Source organism: Cupressus sempervirens, chromosome 2 (genome assembly GCF_028749045.1).
Source record: "Cupressus sempervirens isolate cs-2001-9-10 chromosome 2, ASM2874904v1, whole genome shotgun sequence".
In the NCBI taxonomy this organism is placed as follows: Eukaryota; Viridiplantae; Streptophyta; class Pinopsida; order Cupressales; family Cupressaceae; genus Cupressus; species Cupressus sempervirens.
Window position 1 is genome coordinate 685901833 of NC_143119.1, and position 26030 is coordinate 685927862.

General features: G+C 33.9%; 1 pseudogene; it reads right to left on the minus strand.

Moving 5' to 3' along the window:
• The window catches only part of LOC149575236 (serine carboxypeptidase-like 26), a 32907-nt pseudogene that overhangs the window by 4538 nt on the left and 2339 nt on the right, over positions 1-26030 (minus strand).

Sequence of the window (26030 nt, forward strand, 5' to 3'; positions counted from 1 at the left end):
GGAAGGAAGCCATGATTGAAGAATATAATTCATATTGAAAAATGATGTTTGGGATATAGTACCAAGACCTAAAAACAAATTTGTTGTTTCTTCTAAATGGTTGTTCAAAATTAAACATGTTGCAAATGGCAGTATTGAAAAATACAAGGCAAGATTCGTAGCTTGAGGATTCTCTCAAAAGGAAGGCATCGATTATGATAGACTTTTGCCCCTATTGCTAGATATACCTTAGTCAGAACAATTCTAGCTATTGCTGCTTCTAAAGGATGGAAAGTTCATCAAATGGATGTCAAAACAACATTTCCCAATGGTAAGATTGAAGAAGAAGTTTAAGTTGAACAACTAGAAGGGTTTAGTATATTTGATCACCACACTCATGTTTGTAAATTGAAGAAGGCACTTTATGACCTCTTAAACAGGCTCCCAGAGCTTGGTATGAAATAATAGATAATTATCTACTGAAATTGGGATTTGTGAAAAATGAAGCTAATCCAAATTTATACTTCAAAACTGAAGGTGATGATATGGTTATCTTTGTATTATACATTGATGATTTACTTATTATAGGTGATGAACATCTTATAGAAAAATGCAAACAAGATCTCTCTGCCGAATTTGAAATGAAGGACCTAGGGTTACTTCACTATTTTTTGGGGTTAGAAATTTGGTAACTAGACAACTGCATTATACTAAATCAGGGAAAATACATAGTTGACATATTAACCAAATTTGGTATGATGGAATGCAAACTAGCTACTACACCTATGGAGATAAACTTACACAAACTAAAAGATGACATGAATGAATATGAAGATGTGGATCCTACTTATTATCGATAGATTATTGGATCCTTAATGTACCTTGTTAATACTTGTCCTAATATTTGTTATGCAACTCATACCTTAAGTTAGTTCATGTGCTCACCTAAGAAGATACACTTGCAGGAAGCTAAATACATAATGAGGTATCTAAAGGGTACTATTGAAATCGGAATCAAATATAACAAAGTTAATCTTGAGCTAACTAGATACTCTGATTCTGATTGGGCTAGAAGTTCTATTGAGTACAAGAGTACTTCAGGATACTATTTTAATCTTGGATTCGGTATGATCTCTTGGACTTGTCAGAAAAAAACTTTTGTAGCCTTGAGCTCTACTAAAACCAAGTATATTGCATCCTCCCCATGTGCCAGAGAAGTGGTATGGCTTTGAAATTTGCTTTTAGATCTCTTCAAAATACCATTGAAGCCTACTGTGATTTATTGTGATAATCAAAGTTGTATCAAGCTTTCCTCTAATCCTGTGTTTCACAATTACTCTAAATATATTGAAATTCCATTTCATTACATTAGGGATATAGTTAATCGAGGAGTTATTCAATTGGAATATATATGTACTAATGATCAATCAGTTGATATTCTTACCAAACCTCTTGCTAAAGTGAAACTGAAATATTTCAAGGAAAGGCTTGGTATGATTATTTGTAATGAATTTTTTTTGAAATAAAAGATTTTTTTGTTTCTTCTATTTTATATGTTATGAAAGGTAACGATCTTTCATGGACATATTTAGTAATCTTTAATTATTTACAAGGTGACGATCTTGTAAGTAGAGATTATTTTTGGGCTTCTCTAGACATTGCTTAAGTGCAAGTAGAGATTATTTTTGGGCTTCTCTAGACATTTCTTAAGTGCAAGTAGAGATTATTTTAAGCTCCTCTAGATATTTCTTAAGTGCAAGTAGAGGTTGTCTGCGTTGTCTCTAGACATTGCTTAAGTGCAAGTAGAGATCAATTACTACTCTTATAGTATTGCTTAATAGATGACTCTGATCAAGTTATCCTTCTCCCTAGCTAAAGAGGGAGTGTTGATTTTTAGCGTCAGGAGAAATAAATTTGAATCTTCCATGATTTTTGTAAGGAAGCAAAGGTGTGCGAAATCGCTTCCTACGCTAATCTTTGAGAGGATGATTATGCAAATCACAGTAACTATTGCAAAGATATCAAGAAATGCATAATAACATAATCAAAATAACAAAGAACACACAACACAGTGACTACCATGGGGAAACCCTTCTGGGAGAAAAACCCCACCCTCCAAAACTCGTACAATGTATTATCAAACCAAGATGATTACAATACACTTGCAATGCAAGTTCTTACAAGAGCATATCACCACAACTCGAACTTGGAGAGACTCCTTCTAGCACTAGTCTTGCAAACTAAGCTCAATTACACAAACACCTCCCCAAGCCCTCCTTTTATAGTGATTTTACAACCTGAAAACCACTTATGGTTTTACAAAACCATGAGCAAAACTACCATGCCACATGTTACCCATTTTTGACAACAACCAGGTTAAAAATAGTAATCCCATCCACAATTTTGTCTCTTAGTCTAGACCCCCATAAAAGTCACAAAATGAGTCATCAAGGTTCTAAAAATAGCCTACCTATATTCTACTAAGGACAAGACTCATTTAACAACTCACTAACCACTTTCCAATGCATAAACAAGTGGAAAAATCCCACAAACTAATTCTGGAATTTTCCAAGAAAAGATTGCAAGGTTGAGACACATGTTTCTCAACATTCTCCCACTTGTCAAACACTTTGCAAAAGTCAGGGGATCTGAAATATCATGGACTTAATTGCTAGGGGCCGAGAGGGCCATGGACTCTGAACACCATCTGAATTTCTCTGTGCTCATGGGCTTAGTTAATGCATTAGCAACATTCGCCAAAGTCTCTACCTTTTCCAGCTTCACGTTGCCATCCTCGACCATATCTCTTGCAAAATGATATTGTACATCAATGTGCTTGGTCCTCGCATGAAAAGTTAGGTTCTTTACTAGGCAAATTGCACTCTGGCTGTCACTATAAATTGTTACTACACCCTGTTTGAACTCTATATCTGAGCACAATCTCTTTAGCTAGATGGCTTCTTTGCAGGCATGAGTAGCTGCCATATACTCTGCCTCAGTAGTGGACAAAGCGACCACAGCCTGTCGTTTACTCATCCAACTAATTGCACCACCAAATAATGTAAACACATATGCACTGGTGGATCTTCTTCTATCACCATCACTAGCCCAGTTTGAATCCACATAGCCTCGAATATCCAAGGAATGCTCACTTCCTGTTCCATGAAAACATATTGAGTACTCTAAGGTACCCTGCAAGTATCTGAAAACTCTTTTTACTGCATCCCAATGTGCTCTTCCTGGATTAGACATATAACGGGAAAGTACTCCCACTACTTGGGCAATGTCTGGTCTTGTACAAACCATAGCATACATCAAACTTCCAACAACACTCTGATATGGTACTCGACTAATCTCTTCCATCTCTAATGGGGATGTAGGACACTATGAGCTAGAAAGCTTTGTTCCCATAGTAACCAGAACACTCAATGGTCTTGAATCTTGCATATTGAATCTTTTCAAAATAGTACCAACATACTTACTTTGGCCTAGCCAAAACTTTTTGTTCTGTCTATCTCTTATAATCTCCATTCCCAGAATGTACCTAGCTACACCAAGATCTTTCATTTCAAACTTTATTGAGAGTTGAGATTTTAACTCTACAATCAAACCTTTTCCTTTGCCAATAAACAACATGTCATTGACATACAAGGCAATAACTAGAAAACCATCACCATCAGATTTGAAATATATACAATGATCAGATTTAGATCTCACAAATCCCAAACTCAACACATATGTATCAAACTTCCGGTACCACATCCTAGGACTCTATTTTAAACCATACAAGGATTTCTTTAATTTACAGACCAAATGAATTTTACCTTTCACCACATAGTGCTCTGGCTGTGACATGTAAATTTCTTCCTCCAAATCTCCATGAAGGAAAGTAGTTTTCACATCCATTTGCTCGATCTCTAGGTCATAAGCTGCTGCAATAGAAAGCAAAAATCTAGTGGATGTCATTTTGGCTACTGGAGAAAAAATCTCACCATAATCTACTCCCTCAACTTGAGAGTAACCTTTTACAACCAAATGTGCTTTATACTTCTCAATGCTTCCATCTGAACCCATCTTCCTTTTGAACACCCATTTACAACCAATAGGCTTTTTTCCTTCAAGTAATGGTACAAGGTCCCATGTTTGATTCCTCTTAAGAGCTTCCATTTCTTCATCCATGGCTATTTTCCAGGACTCTGAATCATTCATACCAAGAGCCTCTTCTATAGATCTCGGTTCATCAATGTTAGCATTCAATAAAAATATGCACCTCCAATCATCAGGAGAATACCCATACCTTTCAGGTGGTTTCCTTTGTCTAGTAGATCTTTGAACAAGATCTGGTTCAGGTTCAAGAGGTTCAGGTTTGTGATTAGGTTCTCCCTCTTCCTCTGATGATTCAGAACTCATAGAGCTCTCTTCAACATCTCGTCTTTCTAAGGGCCTTGATTCAACTTTCTCAGGTGTAGTAGGAAGTTGAATCACATCTTTCTTTTCTTTAATTTGTTCTGGCTGCACTGTAACAGAAGAAGGCTTAGTTTCTCTAAAACTAACACTTCTGGAATAAAATACCTTTTGTGCAATAGGATCCCAAAGCATGTATCCTTTCACACCATAACTATATCCGATGAAGATACATTTGACAGCTTTGTTGTCCAATTTTTTTCACTTCTCCTTTGGCACATGAGCATATGCCTCACAACCAAACACTCTCAGATGTCTAAGTGAAGGCTTGTGGCCTGACCACGCTTCCATTGGCATCTTATCAACAAGAGCTGATGTAGGAGACCTGTTTATCAAGTAGCAGGCAGTGGCTACAGCTTCAGCCCAGAACTTTTGTTCTAGTCCAGCACCACTCAGCATACTCCTAGCCTTCTCCATCAAGGTCATGTTCATTCTTTCTGCAACTCCATTCTTCTGTGGAGAATATGGAGTTGTCTTCTCTCTTTTAATACCACAATCTTTACAAAATGTGTCAAAAATATTGGAGCAAAATTCACCACCATTATCAATTCTCAAGCATTTTATTTTCTTTTCAGTCTGCAATTCAACCATTGCCTTAAATTCTTTGAAATGACTGAAAACTTTAGCTTTACTCCTAAGGAAATAAACCCATGTTCTTCTACTAAAATCATCAACGAAAGAAACATAATAAATTGATCTACCAATAGAAGGAACATCAACTAGAACAAATACATCCGAATGAATTAGATCCAAAATACATGAAGACTTATGAGAACTCAAATAAAAATGAATGCGGTTTTGTTTACCATAGATACAATGCTCACAAAAATCAAAGTCAAGATTGCAGTCATTCAACCCATCAACAAGGTTCTTATTTTTCAAGGTCTGTAGGCCCTTCTCACCTATGTGGCCAAGTCTCTCATGCCATAACATAGTCTTCTCTGCAAGAAACTTTGATTCAGTAGACAGAGCACCCTTGGGTACCCAAAAACCATGACCATCTGTTGAAAGAGAAAATCTCTCCTTCTCCAACTGAGTAGTCTTTTTCACAATATTGTCAAAAGTACTATTGCACTCGACTATGTGTGCATCAAGTTGGTACAATATACCCAATCTACTCCCTCTTGCTATTACCATAGCGCCTCTCACCATTTTTACACCTGCTTCAGAAAACTGTACATGCACACCCGCATCTATTAGCTTACTAACAGATAACAAATTCCTTGCTAGTCCAGGGATATGCAAGACACCATCAAATCTTCTAATTCTACATCAAAAAATTTCACACGAATACTTCCACAACCAACAATATCAAGTACTAAATTATCACCCAAATACACCTTACCACCATCAAAATTTTCATACTTACTAAACCAGTTCCTATTAGGAGTCATGTGGAAAGATGCACCTGAATCTATTAACCATGCATTTTCACCTGCGTGAGTGGCCAAGGCTACAATGAAAGCATCTCCATCTTCCTTCTCAAACTCAGAATCAGAATCTTGCTTCTTCTTCTTCTTCTTTTTCTTCTCCTCTTTGCAGTCCTTTTGAAAGTGTCTAGATTTGCTGCAATTCCAGCAGATTGCCTTGGACTTACTAGGGGATTTCGATCTCCCCTTATTTTTGGACTTAGAATGGCCATGCTGCTTTTCATTCTTGCCTTTTTATTTTGGTCTTCCGTGAACACTCAAAGCCTCTTTGGCATTCAGAGAGACCTTCCTTCTCATCTCCTCAGAAAGTAGAGAACCAACAACGTCCTCCATCTTCAAGATAACTGAAGTGCTCCCTATAGCTATCACAAGACTATCCCATGAGTCTGGCAATGAACATAACAAGATTTGACACCTTTCTTCTTCATCCATTGGCACCCCTACTGAGGTCAACTGAGTCACCAACATATTAAACCTTTCCAGATGCTCAAAAATTTGTCCACCTTCTTCCATTCTCAAGGAATACAACTTCTTCCTCAAGAAAATCTTATTCACAAGTGATTTCGCTTGATAGATCTCACTAAGCTTTTTCCAAAGCTTCTTCGCGGTAGGTTCTTCATGGACATTAATCAGAATCGAGTCTGCAAGACACAATCTAATGAGACCTTTAGCTTTTCTATCATTCACATCATATTGTGCAGCTAATGTTGGATCTGTGGGCCTCGGCTTGTTCTCATCAATCACATCCTATAGATCCCAATCAGTCAACAAATCTTCCATCTTCAACTTCAACATCTCAAAGTTTGTACCAAAAAACTTTTCAACATCAATTCTCCCTGACATGCTTGCCATCTTTTCAATCCTGCAACACATAAATTAAATGCTCTGCACAAGCTCCCACTCAAACCTTGATTAGCTCAAAAAACCTTGTACCCAACAAATAGAACCAAAACTGGCCAGGCTCTGATACCAATTGTAAGGAAGCAAAGGTTCACGAAATCACTTCCTACGCTAATCTTTGAGAGGACGATTATGCAAATCAAAGTAACTATTGCAAAGATCTCAAGAAATGCATAATTGAATAATCAAAATAACAAAGAACACACAACATAATGATTACCATGGGGAAACCCTTCCGGGAGAAAAACCCCACCCTCCAAAACTCGCACAATGTATTATCAAACCAAGATGATTACAATACACTTGCAATGCAAGTTCTTATAGGAGCATATCACCACAACTCGAACTTGGAGAGACTCCTTCTAGCACCAGTCTTGTAAACTAAACTCAATTACACAAACACCTCCCCAAGCCCTCCTTTTATAGTGATTTTACAACCTGGAAACCACTTATGGTTTTACAAAACCATGAGCAAAACTACCATGCCACATGTTACCCATTTTTGACAACAACCAGGTTAAAAATAGTAATCCTGTCCACAATTTTGTTTCTTAGTCTAGACCCCCATAAAAGTCACAAAATGAGTCATCAAGGCTCTAAAAATAGCCTACCTATATTCTACTAAGGACAAGACTCATTTAACAACTCACTAACCACTTTCCAATGCATAAACAAGTGGAAAACTCCCACAAACTAATTCTGGAATTTTCCAAGAAAAGATTGCAAGGTTGAGACACATGTTTCTCAACAATTTTACTATTTGTAACTATATTTCAAAGATATAAGAAATTTGTGTTCTAACTTTGATATCTATCTTATATTGTAGAGAAGTACATATGCATCACTATCTGATATACATGATAGAGACCTATATATACATACATGTATTCATAATGATGTATGCATACATGTACATATACATACATCCCTATTATGTACATATATTGTGACAGTATTTATATGCATTATCGACCAACTTAACTGGTCAAGATTCACATTACTCTTGACAAACCTTGCTATTGAACTTTGCATTTAAATCATGACATATATCACTATTGAACTCTGTATTACTCATGATTGATGATTATTGTTGGGTGTATTGCTATCCTTGACAAATGTACAATTAGGATGCTAGAACCTGTGTAATATATATTGCATCTTGTGTTGGGTTTACAACTTATGACTTGGCACTCTTACTGACTTCAAAGGGCCATGTCCCTACATGGCCCTTGGATCACGTAGTGGCATGACCCTTTGGAGTCATAGCTTTTGGGTGCATATGTATTTGAGTTCCTTCAACTATAGTGAACATATTACAAAAAGGAAATACAAGTACCTACAGTATAATATTCACATTAGAATATCAATTGCTATTATTATTTCATTTGTCTTACAGAGATCTAGTAAAAGCAATCAGAGCTAAAGAAGGAAGAACTCTAGAACCTGCTGCAAAATAGTGAAGATAAGTAATATCATTTTACCTATTTGATTTAGAATTAATAAACAAATATTTTTAATTGTTTATCTATTAGATATCCTTTACTTTTAACAATGAGGACATGTAAAAAATTTGAATTGCATTGAATTTAGTTAACTAGTGATGAAGGGCATCACTAATCATTTCTCCCCAATCTATAAATTGTTTTCTAGTGGTGATGGTACTAATGTACAAAAAAATACAATCCTAAAAGTCTTCAATAGTTTGATTTCCCATTACTCTATTGAGGAGAATTATCATATAAAAAATGTCTTCATTAAAGATATTTCTACATAACACTCTTGGTAACTATGACTATCCTCTTCTAGGTTGATCTAGCCAGCTCCTAGTAATAACATTCAAACATGTGTTCTTATTCTGATGGAAGTATCCTTGAGCACCTTCTTTAGATATTTCTATGAATTCTTCCCTTACTTGCAATCTGAATGTGATGGAAATAGACTCAAGATCTAGCCTTGCCACAATATTACCTCTTGAGATCTTGATGTCCCTAGAATTCTAATCACATGTCTTGACAAACTCCAAAATTAGTTCCACACACTGAAATGCAAGTGGATGTCCTCCTACATGGGCTAGACCACTTTCCAATGTTTGTTGTGCTAGAGGTGATCTACCTTCTCTGCTCATCATGTTCCAAGAATCTATAATTTCCACATATCTCATCTTTGTATCTGATATCTCGGGAAGCATGCTTATTAATATCATAGGAGGCTCCTTGCCTTGGAATTTTTACCACATAGTATTGCTTGCCAAAATCCTTAATAGATGTTCCTCTGACTTTATATTTTCAGACCATTAGCTTCAAAGTATACAAATTCACCTAAAGTATCATATCAAAATTTAACTTTATGCTTTTCAAATCTAAATTTCCTTCATGATTTTCAAAGTTTTTATGTATATGTAGGCCTTTGACCAATGAATCTTCTTAGTGTGGATTTATTTCCACTTAACATTTCACCAATAATATTCAATATATTGATTGAGGGTTTTTGTCAAATAGTTAGGATGCTTTCAATCATATTATCCAATGCAATGATGTCTCTAAGAGGCATTCTTTTAAACACATGTTATGCATCTTCTACATTCCACATTTCACATGGTGGCAATACTCAAAATATCACATTTTTGCATTGGCATGCAAGGAATTCAAACAACTTTTTTTAATGTCTCTAAATTTTGCCCACTTATAAGCAAGGAGATCTCATTATAAAGAATAGTTTATGATTTTTCAATTCTTATTCGAATTGTAAACTTCCAAAACCATTCCATTCCATGCATCCATTTCAGTAAACTTTGTGAAGGCGACGATTTGCATAATGCATAGAGGCATTCGATCAAATAGTTTGCATATTTTTTATATTCACACAACCATTAATCATCGTATGTGTTTTCATTAGAAAGTCATTAACCTAACCACCATGAAGCATCATTCCCTACTAGATTTAAAATATCTTCCCATATGTATTTTTGACTTTGTTCAAAACTCCTACATTGAAAAAAATGTAACTGCAATTTTAAAATGGTATAACTACTAGTAGAGTGTCTTTTAATTAGACTAATTATAGCCATGGGATGATATAATGGCTCACAGACCTTGTAATTGCTATGCTCATCATATCTTGAATGCCACAAGTTGGAAGGTGAATTAAAGCTAGTAAAACAAATTATATACCTTGTATATGTACCCATGAAATGGCATGGCTAGAGAAGTGAAAGATAATTTTCCAAATAGGTCATGCACCTTGTCTATGGTCATATTTTGAGTTTCCATTTCATCTATCTTTGCTTGTAGGCACTTACCTCTAAATACACACATAAAATTCAGTCACTTCCTAACCATTCATACTTCTGATTGGTTCCCTCCTAGTAGGGAAATGGTTCTAAGGAGTGATGTATATTTTCTACCTTTTCAATAGGGAAAGGATGCTTAGTGTAGACATTCTATCAAACAATTCATGTACAATTGAGAAAGGTCTCATTTAGATACATTGCCCACACATAGTACACTACACTTAACAATTTTGATGTTGATGGTTTTGTATCTCAAATACATATCCACATATTCATTGAGCTCCAAGAAGTGACAAGGGATACATTGCAAAACAAAGAAATAGTACCTAATTTCATTCCAAAAACTTGAACCACTCTTAATGGCTTTCAGTCAAAATATTACCTCATGTTTCTCAAAATATGAAAGACTTTAATGTATAGACTTTCAAGTGACCAGAGAATCATTTACAATAGACCAAAGATTAGAACACTTAGTCAAATGTATTTCATGTCACTTGTCTGGCTTTGGGTGGCTGAGCATCCACAACATTTCTTACTATTTAAAATCTCCTCCTTCACACTTTCTTTTGTGTGTATTCCTCAACCACTACTTTTTGTAACCACCAACTACTCTTGCATATAGAAACATCTTTGTTTTTGCCTTTAGTTCTTGTTTAGATCTTTGGTACTGGTTAGGATTAGGGAAAAATGTTTCAATACATAGTGAGAGATGATTTTAGTACATAGATGGAGGTAGTTTTGAAAAAAATTAGGTAGAGAGGAATCCAAACTTGAACTTCTTTCTAGAAGTTTTAGTATGGGGAGAGAGATAGTTTTTAATTAGTGGGGAATTAATCTCTCTCTCTCTCTCTCTCTCTCTCTCTCTCTCTCTCTCTCTCTCTGAAATTAAATTAACTCTCTCCCACTAAAATATCCAAGCAACAAAATATAAGCATTCTACATTTTCATATGCCATGCCAACCTCCAATTAATCATTACATCATATCACTGATCTTCGTTACGTTAACTCCTCACACTAAAAATAAGTTGTACATGTTGGTTGAATAATGAATTTGAATAGGAAAGTTGTAGGCAACAAGCACATGAAATTCCATATAAAAAAGCTAATGGACTAGACTTCTCCTTGGACCAACGATGGTTATGTGATGGTCCAAATATAGATTCTTAGGCTGCAAGCTTAATTCTCACATATTAACCTTTGACAGTTTCAGTGGTGTATGTGAGGTGCTTAGATAGTGACCTAGGAATTTTTAAAGTCATGCAAACTAACCCATTCTTGATCAAAAACCAAGTTTGGCTCTAGATTTTTTTTCCTTGAATTTTGGAGGGTTAGTTTAATTATGAATGTGGCTTTACTTTTATCTAGGGTAGTATCATTGAGTGCCTCTTCATATGAAATTTTTGGAAGAGCATGTGGATGCTTTTCCTTTTCATTTTTCTTTCTCTTAGGTTTAGGGTTTGAGATTTTAGGGAGAGGGATTATACCTAAAAGATCATTTTTGACCATGGTACAAGGGAATTCTTCAACTTTTTGGCCCTCCAATTGGGGGTAAGTATTGTACCAACTACACAAATGAGATTTATCAAATATATATTGATATAACACATAGATTTAACCCTAATAAAGGGAAGAGAATTTACCCTTGACATTACTTTAATTAGGGAAGAGAAAATTAAACAAGTCACAACAAAAAAAATTCCATGTCTTATATGGTTTAAAATGGGAAAATGGTATATGTGAAAAGAAGTAATATGAACCTCTAACATAAATTAGTTCATAATGTACATACATACTAGATCATAAGAAGGGGAAAGGGAAGATTCTTATACCCATTACCATTAGCCAAATCACAAATTTCTCACCCTTCTCAAAATATATCTCATGTAGTTTTGCAATCTCCAACACTTTCTCTCTCCACTTTTTTTCCATTCACACTTCATACTCATTGTGTTAGTAATTAGCTCTGATGTAACACATAATTTTATACTTTTAATAGCTACAATACCTTTGTGCCATGAATTGTATAATTTATGGAGAGGGTGTTGTTAAACCCTTTTATAGCTTGAATATATTATGTAAGCCCTAGCTTGAATGTATTAGGTAAGCCCAACTAAGCTAAACTCATCCCACAGTTCTCTATTTTGTATAGTAGCTTCTTACAATCCTTGAGCTCCACTTTCTTAGGAGGCCCACCCATGATTCTAAACTAATTTGGACCTCCTTTTTTGTCATTCCTCCTTTTGTCAATTGAATAAGTCCAAAATATCTAAAATTACAATAAAACAAAAACAAACCTCTCTACATCTATTTTTGAGCAAACGCCAAACCTTCTTGAAGAAGGAAATATCACCTCTTTAAATTAAACCAATTTTATTTTTTGCTTAACCTTTAATATGATACAAGTGTTTGGACCACTATATAGATTATCTTTCATATATTTTAAGTGATATTTTTCATTTGTGAAGGAGAAATAAACATTATGATTATTCACATCATAAGCTTTATCAATAAAAAATTATTTGTATAATTAATATAAATTTCAAATTTCCTTATATTTTTATATTTATGCTACTTTAACTCAACTCAATCTAATGCAGGAGCAGCCTAGGGTAATCAACAATCCTTTATGCAAAAGCATCAAGCTCAAATTTATGGAGTTATGTTTTGTGCAATTAGATTTATGTTTGAGGAATATTGGTGGACCTTTTCCTATGTCCACATAATAATTGGATTGCTCATGTTGGAGTTAGAGCCTTTTTGGTGGTTTCTAGTAATGTGTATTTGATTTATTGGAAGACCTTGGAGAAATTTTTGCAAGCTTCTATTTGTGGGATTTGGCTTATGCAGTTTTAGATTTGGATTGTTGGATGGTATGTGGATCTATGCCTAAGAGCACATACTTTTATGTTGTCATATGAGTTAGTTATGCATTGTGAACTTAGGGCTTGTCCTAAGTATTTAGTTATTTCATGTATTTTATGTTTATTTCCATGCCGACTTATAGCTTGAGGGTTTATTCAATTTAAGGGTTTATTTATGTAACTTTCTAGGATGAGTTGTGGCTTTGTTTAGTATAAGTAGAGGGTTGTGTGGTGTTCTGAGTCATTTAGTTCAACATGGAGTAATTGAGAGGAGAAAAGTTTAGTAGAGCTAGTAGGTAAGTGTGGGATTGGGAAACAAGAAGGTTTCTTCATGGCTTGCAAGCAAAAATTTAGACACTTCGTGGGGTTTTCTAGCTAATTATGGATATGGGATAGGTAGAGTTTGGATCTTGCAAGGTCTTGGAGAACTGTTACTATAATTTCTTTGTATTTCGTCATAACTTGGAAGGCCTTAAAACCGGGCATGTTGGATGTAAATATGATAATTCTATTATGAGAATATGTGTTATTTTGATCTAAATCTCTGAGTTATTACTATTCTTCAACTATGTGGTTATTTTGTGGGGGCTATGATTATATCCTTTGGGGATTCTCTTATCTTGCATTTCATCACAATTATTTTACCATTGATGAGACATGTAAGAAAAGTCCACCAAAAAAAAAACCATTCTAGAATTCCTCATTAATAAATTCATCTTCTTTTCTACATCACACAAAATCTATAAAATTACAACTTTGATTTTCAATACCCACATCATAATATCTTTAGGATATCCTATGTTCCTTAAATTACAGAAAAAACATTTTTTTCCTCTAGTTTTATTCCTTTGTACTTGACCATTGCTATGGAAACTTTTAAAATGTTAGATTTATCCTAAAAAATGATTGGCAAATAAACTTCTCATCCATACTCTATTACTTAACATTATTAGTCTAACATAAAATTCACTAAATGCTCAAAATGCATTCTATACTAATAAAGACTTTCCACCAAATTTGGAGCATCATAGGAATAAATTTTTTTCTTTTATTGGAAAGAAGTCTTTAAGCCTTTTAGGGAATTAGTAAAAGTTAATCTAGCATCAAACTTGAGAACAGAGGCTAGTTGGCCATAAAATCTTTAGAGATATTACCCTCCCTAAGAGTATGGAGGATCTATAATGGTTGAAAGTATATAACATTTTTTTCTATTATATTACTCAAAGCTAGTCTTGCATTAAACTTGAGAATAGAGGCCTAGTTGGCCATTAAATCTTTAGAGATATTAACCTCCCTTAGAGTATGGAGGATCTATAATGGCTTAAAGTATATAACATTCTTTTATATTATTCCATCAAACTCAATATATATCACACAAAACTAACTAACATTACCCTAAGTAAACCATAATCATTTTAGAATCCTCCTCTAATATAAATTTTCCATAATTAGGTGTTTGAAATGCTTTATTCTATGTCACACACAACCATTTCTTCTACATGGTTACTAAGAACAACTCTAAGATTCTTCCCAAATCCTTATATGAAAGTCATGTTGTAATCCCTTATAGCTCATACAATAGAACAGATATATGATTGGCCTTTAGCACAACAATCAACATTAAACTTCACCAAACCTATCTTCAAAGGTATCCAATTGGCTAACCTTCTTTTCAAAATACTTGACCAACCAATTTTAAGAACATTATGGTGAATACCAATTTTGATTGATCCACAAGTCATGTAGAGTAGGAAGCACTTTTGATTTTTCGAAAGAAAAGCATTAATATTTTTAATAAATTGTTGTGTTATGATTTGAAAAAAATAATAGATAACTCTATAAACTTGGTCCCTAATAATTATATATTTCTCTCCTTCCAAACATATCAGGTCACGAAAGGGAGAATTTTGGCCCATAATTGTTACAAGAATAAGATGAGTAAGAGGAATGAATCAAAATTGATAAATAAAAAACACATGGTACTAGAAATAATCCAAGCCACATTGAGGGAGGAGAGGACAGGGTTTCAAACATCAAAAAATGAAGGTGTAATGGATAAAGATATAATCAATGGATTCATTATTACATTAAAAAAGAACACATCTATTAATAATATAAAAACTATGCCTATTAAGATTGTTCATAATGTAAATATTCCCATGAGAAACTACCCACAAAAAATAGCTTATTCTTGCGATAAGATTAGGAATTTTTTAACAACTTCATTATTTCTCATTATATTTTGTCCTCTCCATAGCCCAACAAGTGGAGCTAATAGAGAAGAAACTTGAAGATTTTTACCTCTAGATCCATGTATCCTTACTAGAATGAAAGAAAAAATAATCCAACAAGATTAGGGACACATATCTTAGATTTTCTAAAAGTTGGATAGTAATATTGGGTGGGAGACCATCACTTTTCTATAGATGTCATCTGAAATCTTTCCAATTAGCTTTACCTAAAATCTAAAAACATGCAGCTCTCCAAAGGGGTGTCATGTTGATTAGTGAGCCATATTTTAATTTGGGGTAAGAAGTAAAGTTCAACAAGAGGTTTTTCTTAATTCCTTATATCATCCCAACATCTTGCCTTTTACCATTTCCTATAACTAGACTACTTCCTTTCCTAAGAACATTCTTGACATTGACTATACTTTTACAACTAGGAGATCCCACAAAGGAGGGAAATTCATATGAAAAGGAATCAACATTCCCATTACCAAGTATACCATCTTAAAAGTTAGCACACATTAACTTGGAAGATCCAAATACTTCTTAGGCATCATTTTAGCAATCTTGAAGTACACACACACACACACACACACACACACACAAATGCTTGAATTTCCACTTTCTCCTCAAATTTATATCTATTTTTATTATTATTTATTGTCTACCTCTAAGATCCTAGAGATAATCCCAATGTAATAAATCTTCATGGAGTAGGTCAAGCTTGACCTCCACCTAATGTTGAGGTCCAGGTTGAACTCAATGTGAGGTATTCTACCTTGGGATCTTGGGTCCATTTTAGGGGTTTTCATTTTTTCCCACCATTTTAGTTGACCCATTAGGTTTCCATCAATTAAGAAAAGAAATCCATACTTTCATAAGCAAGCATACATTCAAGCTATCATTTGCAAGAAATCTTTCAAGGTGTATTCTATAATCTCTTAAAATGGAAGGACTTATTTAAAGAGGTATTTTAGCCCCCCTTAGTATGGTTTTGGTTCATCTTTCATCTTCCAATTGTGCTCCAATCTACAAAACATTACTCATTTATATGAATGGTCCTCATAGGTGATGTTTACCACCCTTATGGCCATATCTTTCAACACATTCATCTTTTTTTTTCTTATTTCTACACCATCCCGAAGACATCAGGAATATCCTTCATTTGTATAACCTTATGTATAGGTTGACCTAGTTGACCTATACTAGTATAGGACCACCAAGTTAGCCTATACTGATAGGTTTCTTGTCATGGGACCTATGTTGTCTTGGGTGTTTAATTTTTTTTCTTGATGCCCCAGCTGGATCTCTTTGTTTTCACACTTTAAAACTAGCCTTTAAGGGAGCTTGGGAATTTCATTTCACACATAAGAATATCATATGTACACAAGTGATATTCACATAAGGATATCATATGTACACACGTGATATTCAAGATCTCAAGCATTCATCAAGTCTAAGTATTCTTACATTCTCACTTCTTGCATCAAGCATCTTCCATCAAGGTGATAATGGAGTTTTACTTTAAACAAGGAGATATTTCATGCTCCCCTTCAAGTTCTTAAAATATTTATCAAGGCAAATTATAAGCATTCACATTCATGAGGTTTTGACTCACATTATTTTGTCTTAGTTTCTTTGTATTGAGTCAAGGCTATTACATTACATACTTGACCTCATACTTAAAATGATTGCATCTATATTGGTAAATATATTATCCATTGTTAGATTCATTTATACTACTTTATATCATTTTATTGATGATTTACATTTAAATTTTAAGATTGACTCCTCAATATAGGGCTTGACCAAGGTAAGCACACACAAAAAAAAAACAAAAAAAACTATTTTGCTCTTATTTGTAGGCTTAATTTCAGAGTTTTAGATATAGATTTGGATACCCTTTTTGGAAAAAATCTTGGATCCATAGATTTTTTCGATCCAAGAACATGTTGGCCTATATCTAAAAAGTTGACCTATACCACTACAAGTTGAGAAAGTTGTGCTACACTTGGGAAAAATCAAACTTTGACCTAGCTTAGATTTCAATTTTTTTGTGGACTTTACTAGTCTTTCATATTTTAATACCTATAGCTAGTGTAAAATCAACACTATTGTCCATCTATCTATTTTCTTCTCTAAATGTATGCATTTTTCCATAGCTATTACCTTTTAAGTGCTTAGCAACCATTTATGCTTTTTACAATCTGAATTAATCTAGTCATTTTAATCTAATCAATTTACCTTCACATTAAAAATCTAAGGTGAAGAACATGTATAAAAAAGACTTGCTTGTAATTTTTTGATGAATTTTGGGTTTATTATTGGCATCCCTTCATCTCACTTGGGTTGTGCTAATATAACTTGGGTTATATTGAGAGTAATGTTTAGAGGCCCATTTTTCTCTTACATTAAATGACTTAGGGTGAAGATGCTTAACTAATTAATTCATCTCATCTAGTTTACATTAACAAATTCATTTCTTCCATTTCACCCCTAATGTTTTTGGTGAACCTAATGTGAACCCCTTCTTATTTTTGTGGAGTTACATTGCTTCATTGTGCATCTAGTTTGATATCCTTTTGTATTATCTTCTTTACATTATTTTCCTATAGGTTTCATTAAATACATTGTTTCATTTCATATATTTTCATTGTGAACATAATAAATTACATCCATTTTAGATTTTATTGTATTTTATATAAAATAATATAAAAACACAAAAAACATTTATTTCATATTCATTGCATTGCATTTCAATGGAGTTGTTATCTTCATTTTCAAGACTTCTTCATGATCTTCAAGATATTCCATTTCATGCATATGATGTCCCTTTATTTTTTCCTTTCATTGATTCTCATGAATACGTTTCTTCTCCAAAGAGTGACCTTTCAAAGACAATATTGATCAATCTTTAGTGATGCATGATGTTGCTAGCCTTGATAATTCTACCATATGGGGTAAACCTTTGGATAAAGACATATATTACTCCCTTCCTCGTGAGGCAACATTTATACTTATATTGGATGATAGCATGATTATTTAATGCTAAATATTAGTCACTTCCTATGCATTTCATTAATATATGCCTTCTATAGATGAAGCCTCGATGAATTATGTCTGTCCATTCCCAAGTGTACCTTAGAAGTGGGAGATCATATCCTTGATGAATAATGAGTGATGCAAGAGCATCTAGATATTAAAGAAATCTTGGATCACCCAGAAATATTGTCTAGTTTTTCAATTGGGATATCTCTCAGAAAGGTTACTATTTTTGACAAGTTTACTATTTTACCAGATTATTAATATAAGTACATATTGATCCAATTACTTATTTGAAGGTTAATTATAGATATATACACTTGTCAATAGAGTTTCTTGGAAAGATCAAGACTCATTTTGAAGATATTAATTTTTATAATTTGGTGAGGTGACACAAAAAATTTGAGCTCAATTTTGAAGGCCTTATAGAATCTAAAAGGGGGGTCAAACTTGAGGTGTTATATTGAACTGTCAAGAATTAAAATGAGAAAATATCAATTTATAGAATATTCTAAGGTGGTTAATTGTGCTTTTAATATATAAGGATGAAGGGGTTTTTAGGGCCTAGTCTTAGAAGGGTAGATTTTGGCTTTGTCTTATAGATTATTGTAATGGAAACAACCATTGGTTGTAGCATGTCACTTTTTTGATATTATAATGTCATTTCATAGAATATAAAGTGTTCCTATTCTTTTCATTGTTTTTCTCTTGTAATTTTCTGTTTATTTCCTTAGTGTGTTGTGTGAGTCTATTTGAATAAAGGGAGTACCCTTTATCCATAGGCTCGTGTATATGTTCATGATGTATCATTTGCAAGTGCAATGGATCATATAATAAAAAAAATATGAGGAAAATGATGTTAGTATGTTATCTATTAGTTAATCATCCTAATGGTTCAGAGATTATATGTTGATTCCTCCATATATAGAGGTGACTCTTAATTCCTTAACCAATAATCAAGTTTGAGGCTTCATTTCAAAGGTCTTAAAAGAGTTGAAAGCCACCCAAGATACTTGTACTTGTTTTAAGGCATTTATTAGGAAAAGAAGAGGGTGAGCTTCATTTTACACCTCTTCAATATACCCAAGAGTGGAGGGGGCCAATATGGAGTGATACATCATCCTATTCTATATAAAAAATTAAAATTAAAACTTATATTAAAAGTAAAGTAAATATTATTATGGAAGTTCTCCATTTATATTTTAACCAATATTTCAATTTTAATTTAATGTATTTACATCTATTAACATTAATTTATATTGCATCATATAATAATAAATTTTCTCTTAAACAATAGTATATATCAAACATCTATTTATTTTTATGATTTTTGTTAAAAATGTTCTATCATAACAAATAATGACAACTTCAACTTTTATTTTCATATAATATAATATTTTTATATTGAATAATATTATAATATTAAAAACATATAATTAAATGACCACATCTTTTCATACTTTAAACCTTATAATAAAAAAGATTTACACAATATCATTATGCCCAAATATATAAACACTTGATTAATTTTATATAAATTGTACATCTTCTAATCATATAAAACCATTTGAATCATGTTATTTGAAATATAAAAATAAAACTAATACGGTGAGAGGCTTGCCAGCCAAAAAGGATTTGGTCATGGTCAAGGTTCTAGAAGGTTGATAACTAGGTACTTCGTGACATCTAGCCCTCCATTCATCCATGGATACCATGCTTTCTCAATTGGAAGCTTTAATGCATTAATGGAATATCTTGTATCAGTTACAGGGACTACTAAATCCACATCTTCACTACAATCAAAAGTATTTATCAGTAATTAGATTTTCTAATCAAATCTTTATTGAACTAAACAATTTTTTCAAAATAATATTATTTCTCTCTTTAATACCTATAGATGAGTATTCTCAATCCTGCTGCCATCATTCTTTCATATATTGGAAACATTGTGGTTGCAGTCCAATTTTATGAAAGTACACCACTATTCAGAGAAGAAGATTGGAAAATCATTAGATGGCAATCTTCAAAGTCTTAAAATTTGTTTGTTCAAAAATATTACATGCAAATAGTCATACCTGCATCTAGTCCATGGATAAGGTAAGTCTGTTACATTAGCATGAAGAGCACTTTGCACTTCTCAGGTGTTGAGATAAGTAAATACATAATAAGAACTACATGGATCGAACCCTTCTAACCCACTTGTAGGAATATCACCCTGTAATAGAGAGAGATGATATTTAACATGATAGTTAAAATTACTATGATATTTCAAGGTCAAGAGGTTCTTGAAAATACATTATTTATATACTTACAATAGAAGTAGAAGATCTTCGAAGTAAATTAGAATCAGAAGTGCATAGTGGTGCATATATATTGTAGGGATCTTTTAATCCTCCACTAGATACTGCTCTAGATGGAAATGTGTTGCTGCTATGTAGCTTAAAGGAGATGAAGCACAATGCTGATTTGCATAATCTTTATCTGATATCAATGCATGTGTCCATTCATAATCGATTGAACCACAATCATCTGTCTCCTCGTTCATAATTCCATTTCCAATCTATAAACCAAAATTTTCCAATAAATAAGAATTTCAAATTATTTACAAAATGAATGCATGTTAACCATATTTATTCTTTTTGTTCATAATTCCATTTCCAATTAATAAAGCACAAATTTCCAATAAATAAGAATTTCAAATAATTTATAATATAAATGAATATTATTTACCATATTTTAGATCATTCTATTTTGAGGGAATTTTTAAAAATGATAATATAGTTACCATGCACAATAGATTAGTTTCAATGTAAAGAGGAAGGGAAAGGAAGCGTACCATAACTCCCTTGAGATTTACGATGGATGTACTAGAGTTCTTATTCTTAAGAATTGTGTCTGCTAATTCAGGTACATAGAACCCTACATGCTCACACAAATAAGGTTCCATAAGAGAGTTTATTTATAACATGAAGACAAGCTTTTTATGTACACATATATCAATGGAATTCTTTGGCATACTAGCGTAGCTTTCTCATGTTATATAGAAACCTCGATTCTGTGAGAAATATTAAAATAAATTCACAACTTTAATATTTTCACTTGGCACTAACTATTGCTGAGTTCCAGTTTTACTCGATACATTAATAAGCTGAGTGGCAAGAGTGTGCCGAGTGAACTTGGCACAAGAAGGAGCCAAGTGAACTCACATGTGAAGGGCAACTGGGCACCAATGGATGTCGAGTGAGCTCAGTCACCACTGCAGGGTGGAGCTCGGTAGAAGTAGATGCTGAGTGAACTCGACAATAACTCTAAAGTTAAAACTCAAATAAAGACCAAACCAAGTGACAAAACTATAATGTGAACTTTTCCACCATTAAAACTAAAGAACCATAGCTTGAAGTATTCCACAATAAACTTCTCAAATGCAAAAAATAAGGGAAAGTATGACTGCTAGCTTTCTATTCAAATTTGATTCAAACTATTACAAAATTTGGGAGCATTCAGCTTCAACCAGAAAATCCTAAAATAACCCTAAAACTAGTAAAACTTCAAACTTCAAAAAACTTTAACTTGTAGCTCTAATGGCTGCATAGAATGGTTCTCAGAGCAATCATTGCTTCATAGGTCAAATCAAACAATAAACTACAAACTTACAAAATAACACAAAGAAGCACGTGTGATTGCAGACACTAAATGAACTTCCTTCTGTCTCTGCAATGACTGGATTTACTAATCACTTTCTTTTTACTTTGCTCTACTCTACAACTTCTTTCTAATGTATTGAGCTTCAACTACCCAAATGAATGTGTGATATTCCTTTTTTCTTCTACCACAAAAAATTTCCCCCTCTTTTCCAAATTCGAAAAACTCACCTACCCATATTAAATCTTTTAAACATTGTGCACATCGTCAGAGGTGGTAAGTGGGTGTTTGGCTTCAGGGAAAAATAGCTAAATGCATTTAATATTCCAACACTCCCCCTTTGTCCTGAGCCAAATGAACAAGGATCACTGCTAATCCAAATCAACTACACTAAGACACTCTCTTAGATGCACAAAAGTTCCATAATGGCTTGGTAAAAATGTCTGCTAGCAATTGTTTAGACTTACAAAATTTTATCTTGATATCCCCATTCTCCACCAACTCTTTGATGAAGTGATATCTGATCTCAATATGCTTTCTTTTCCCATGAAATATTGGATTCTTTGACAATGCAATTGATGAGATGTTGTCACAATAAATTTTGGTTCCATCCTCTTGCCTTTTATTCCAATCTATCAAGATCCTCCTTAACCAAATAGCTTGACATGTTGCTACATTTGCTGCTATGTATTTAGCCTCTACTGTAGATTGAGCAACAATAGGTTGCTTCTTGGATGCTCATGAAATTGCACCCGATCCCATATGAAACATGTATTCGAAAGTGCTCTTCCTATCATCTATACTTCTAGCCCAATCACTATCTGTATAACCTACCAACTTGAATTTATTTGTTGCAGTATACAAAATTCCAAATCCCTTGGTATGTTTCACATACCTTAGGATACTCTTTCCCACTTGCCAATGGGAATCCTTTGGTGTTTCCATAAATCTGGAAATCAAACTTACTGCATGCATCAAGTTTGGTTGAGTTGCAGTCAAATATATCAAACTTCCAACCATACTCTTGTATAGTGTTGGATCCATTCTCTTGCTAGAGTCTTCCTTGCTTAACTTCATACCTATTGATGTTGGTGTGGGGGCTAGCTTACTGTTCTGCATTTTGAATCTCTCCAAGATCTGCCTTGCATATTTTTCTTGAGAGATGAAGATGCCATCATGAATTTATTTTACTTCTATGCCTAGAAAGTACTTCAAGAGACCAAGGTCTATAATCTCAAATTCATTTTTCATGGCCTCTTTGAACTCACCAATTAGAGCCTTGTCATTACAAGTAAAAATCAAATCATCTACATACAAGACAACAATTAATACATTTCCATTTGCTGCCTTGATGTAGAGAGTAGGCTCACTATTGCTTTTCCTAAAGCCACTGCTCATCAAATAAGAGTCAATCCTACTATACCATGCCCTTGGAACTTGCTTGAGCCCATAAAGAGATCTCTTCAATCTATATACTTTTTGTTCTTCACTTGCAACTTCATAACTAGGTGGCTACTCGACATAGACTTCTTCCTTCAATACACCATTCAAGAAAGAGGACTTCACATCTACTTGAAATACCTTCCATTTTTGCTGAGCTACAATTGCTATGATAGCATGCACAATTTTCATTCTTGCAATTAGGGCATATGTCTCATCATAATCTCTACAATACTGTTGTTTGTAGCCCTTGACTACCAGCCTTGTCTTATGCCTATCAATCTTGCCTTTAGCATTGGAGTTGGTCTTGTAGACCCATTTCACTCCAATCACTTGCCTTTTGGGAGGCAATTTAGTTAGCTCCCATGTCATTCCTTTCTATAGAATCTATCTCCTCATCCATGGCCTTACACCATTTCTTCTCCTTAACAGCTTCTTCAAAATATATTGGATCACTGTGAGAAAATAGAGCAAAATTAATGCTCTCATCATAATCTTCATACTTTTCATCTTGGTATATCTCCCTAAGACTCTTGATCTTTCTTGGTAATAGGGAGGAGAGTGTGGGATCAGAATCTTCACTACTGCTTGGCATTGACACTTGGTCATGTCTAGAGGAGCTCAGTAATAATTGAGGTTTCTTGCTTTTTCTTCTATCTACTCCTTCTTCTTCCTGTTCATCAGCATCCTCTTTACTTATAATTGGAACTTTACTTGAGATGTATGGTGATTCATCAATCAGTCCATACCATGACTGATTTTCAAGAAATTTCACATCTCTTGAGAGAATCATCTTATTGTTCAATGGGTCATACAATCTGTATGCCTTTGATTTTAAGTTGTACCCTGTGAAGATGAACTTCACACCTTTGTCATCCAATTTCTACCTTTTCTCTTTAGGCACATGTGCATATGCAACACATCCAAACACCCTTAAGTGTTCAACTGTCCATCTTCCTCTTGACCATGCTTCCATTGAAATTCTATTATGGAATACCTTTGTAGGATACCTATTAATTAGGTAAACTGATGTTGCTATAGCCTCTCCCCAAAATTTAGTTGGAACACCTTTCTCTTTTATCTTGCTCCTTGCCATTTCAAAAATGGTCATGTTCTTTCTTTTAGCCAATCCATTCTGCTGTGGTGTATAGCTAGTTGTGAGCTCTTTATTTATGCCATGTTTTCTACAAAAATTTACAAAAGAATTGGAGGTATACTCCCCTCCTCTATATGATCTTAGGACCTTGATATAGTGTCCACATTCTCTTTTAGCCTGGGCTTTGAACTCAAGAAACTTATCAAATGCTTCAAATTTAGATTTCCAAAAATAAAACCATGTCCTATAACTGAAATCATCAATAAATGTCATGAAATAAGTACTCCCCCCAATGGAAGTAATTTGCATAGGACCAACTAGGTTAGTATGCACTAAGTCTAATGGATATCTAACCCTCCTAGAATTTTCAAAATTAAAGGGAAGCCTATGTTGCTTACTGAAAATACCGGCCTCACACTTGTCACATGAATTTCCTATACATGGCAAACCTTTTACCATTCTTTTATTTGACAATAAATTTAAACTAGCATAGCCAAGATGACCATACTTGAGGTGCCATAGCCGTGAAGGGTCTTCAATCACACTCCTTAGAGCTGATTGTGTGGGAGGTGCAATATCAACTTGAGATGAGAAACATGTCTCTATCCTCAAGGGAAACATTTTGTTCTTTTTCATTTGAACTGCTACAAGTATGTTCTTGCTCCCATCCTTTTCATGAATGACACACCTATCATTCTCCATTAGCAATTTGTATCCATTTTGAATGAGCTGACCAATGCTCATCAAATTGTGCTTCATTCCAGGGGGAAAATACACATTTTTAATTTCATTCTTCTCACTTTTCTTAATGCAAACCATAATAGATCCTTTGGTCACTACTGCTAAGGTTCCATTGTTACCCATTTTAATCTCAAATTTGAAACTCTTGTCAATAAATGAAAACAAAGTTTCATTACCATTCATGTGGTTGCTACATCCACTATTGAGGTACAAAACTTCAGGGCTTCCTTCTTCACCAACATTACACATGATGAAGGCAGTGGCATTGTTTCCACTTCTCTTGTTCACATCAACCACATTTGTTTCTCTTGACTGATCATTTTGCTTCTTCCAGCATTCACTTGCATATTGCCCATATTTATGACAATAGTAGCATTCTACATTACTCCTATTTGAGTTGTAGTTTTTCTTACTTCCTCTTGAAGTATTTTGTAAGCTACTTGCTCCATCTACTCTTCCTGAACTTTCTGTTGCAGCATTTTTTTGTCCTCCATTACCTCAGCCTCTATCTCTGGAGTTTCTACCTGAGGCATTTGTTCCTCTTCTCCTTCTTCTTGGATTTGACTGAGCCTTGAATGCTTGCTCTTGGGAAGAAGAAGATGTAGATCTATTGATCCTATGCTCATAGGTTTGAAGAATACTCATCAACTCATCCATTGTCAAAATAGTGAGGTCTTTTGCCTCTTCTATGGTCATGATCAAATTGTCATATTTATGAGGTAAACTCCTCAATATCTTCTCCACTATCCTCTGCTCTTAATAGTCTTCTCCATTTGACTTCAATTGGTTAATTACATTGGAGGTCCTTAAACTAAAATTTGCAACTAATTCATTTTCCTTCATCTGAAGGTTCTCAAACTCCCTCCTTATATTCTATAGCTTCACTGTACGAACTTTATCAGTCCCCTTGAAGTTTG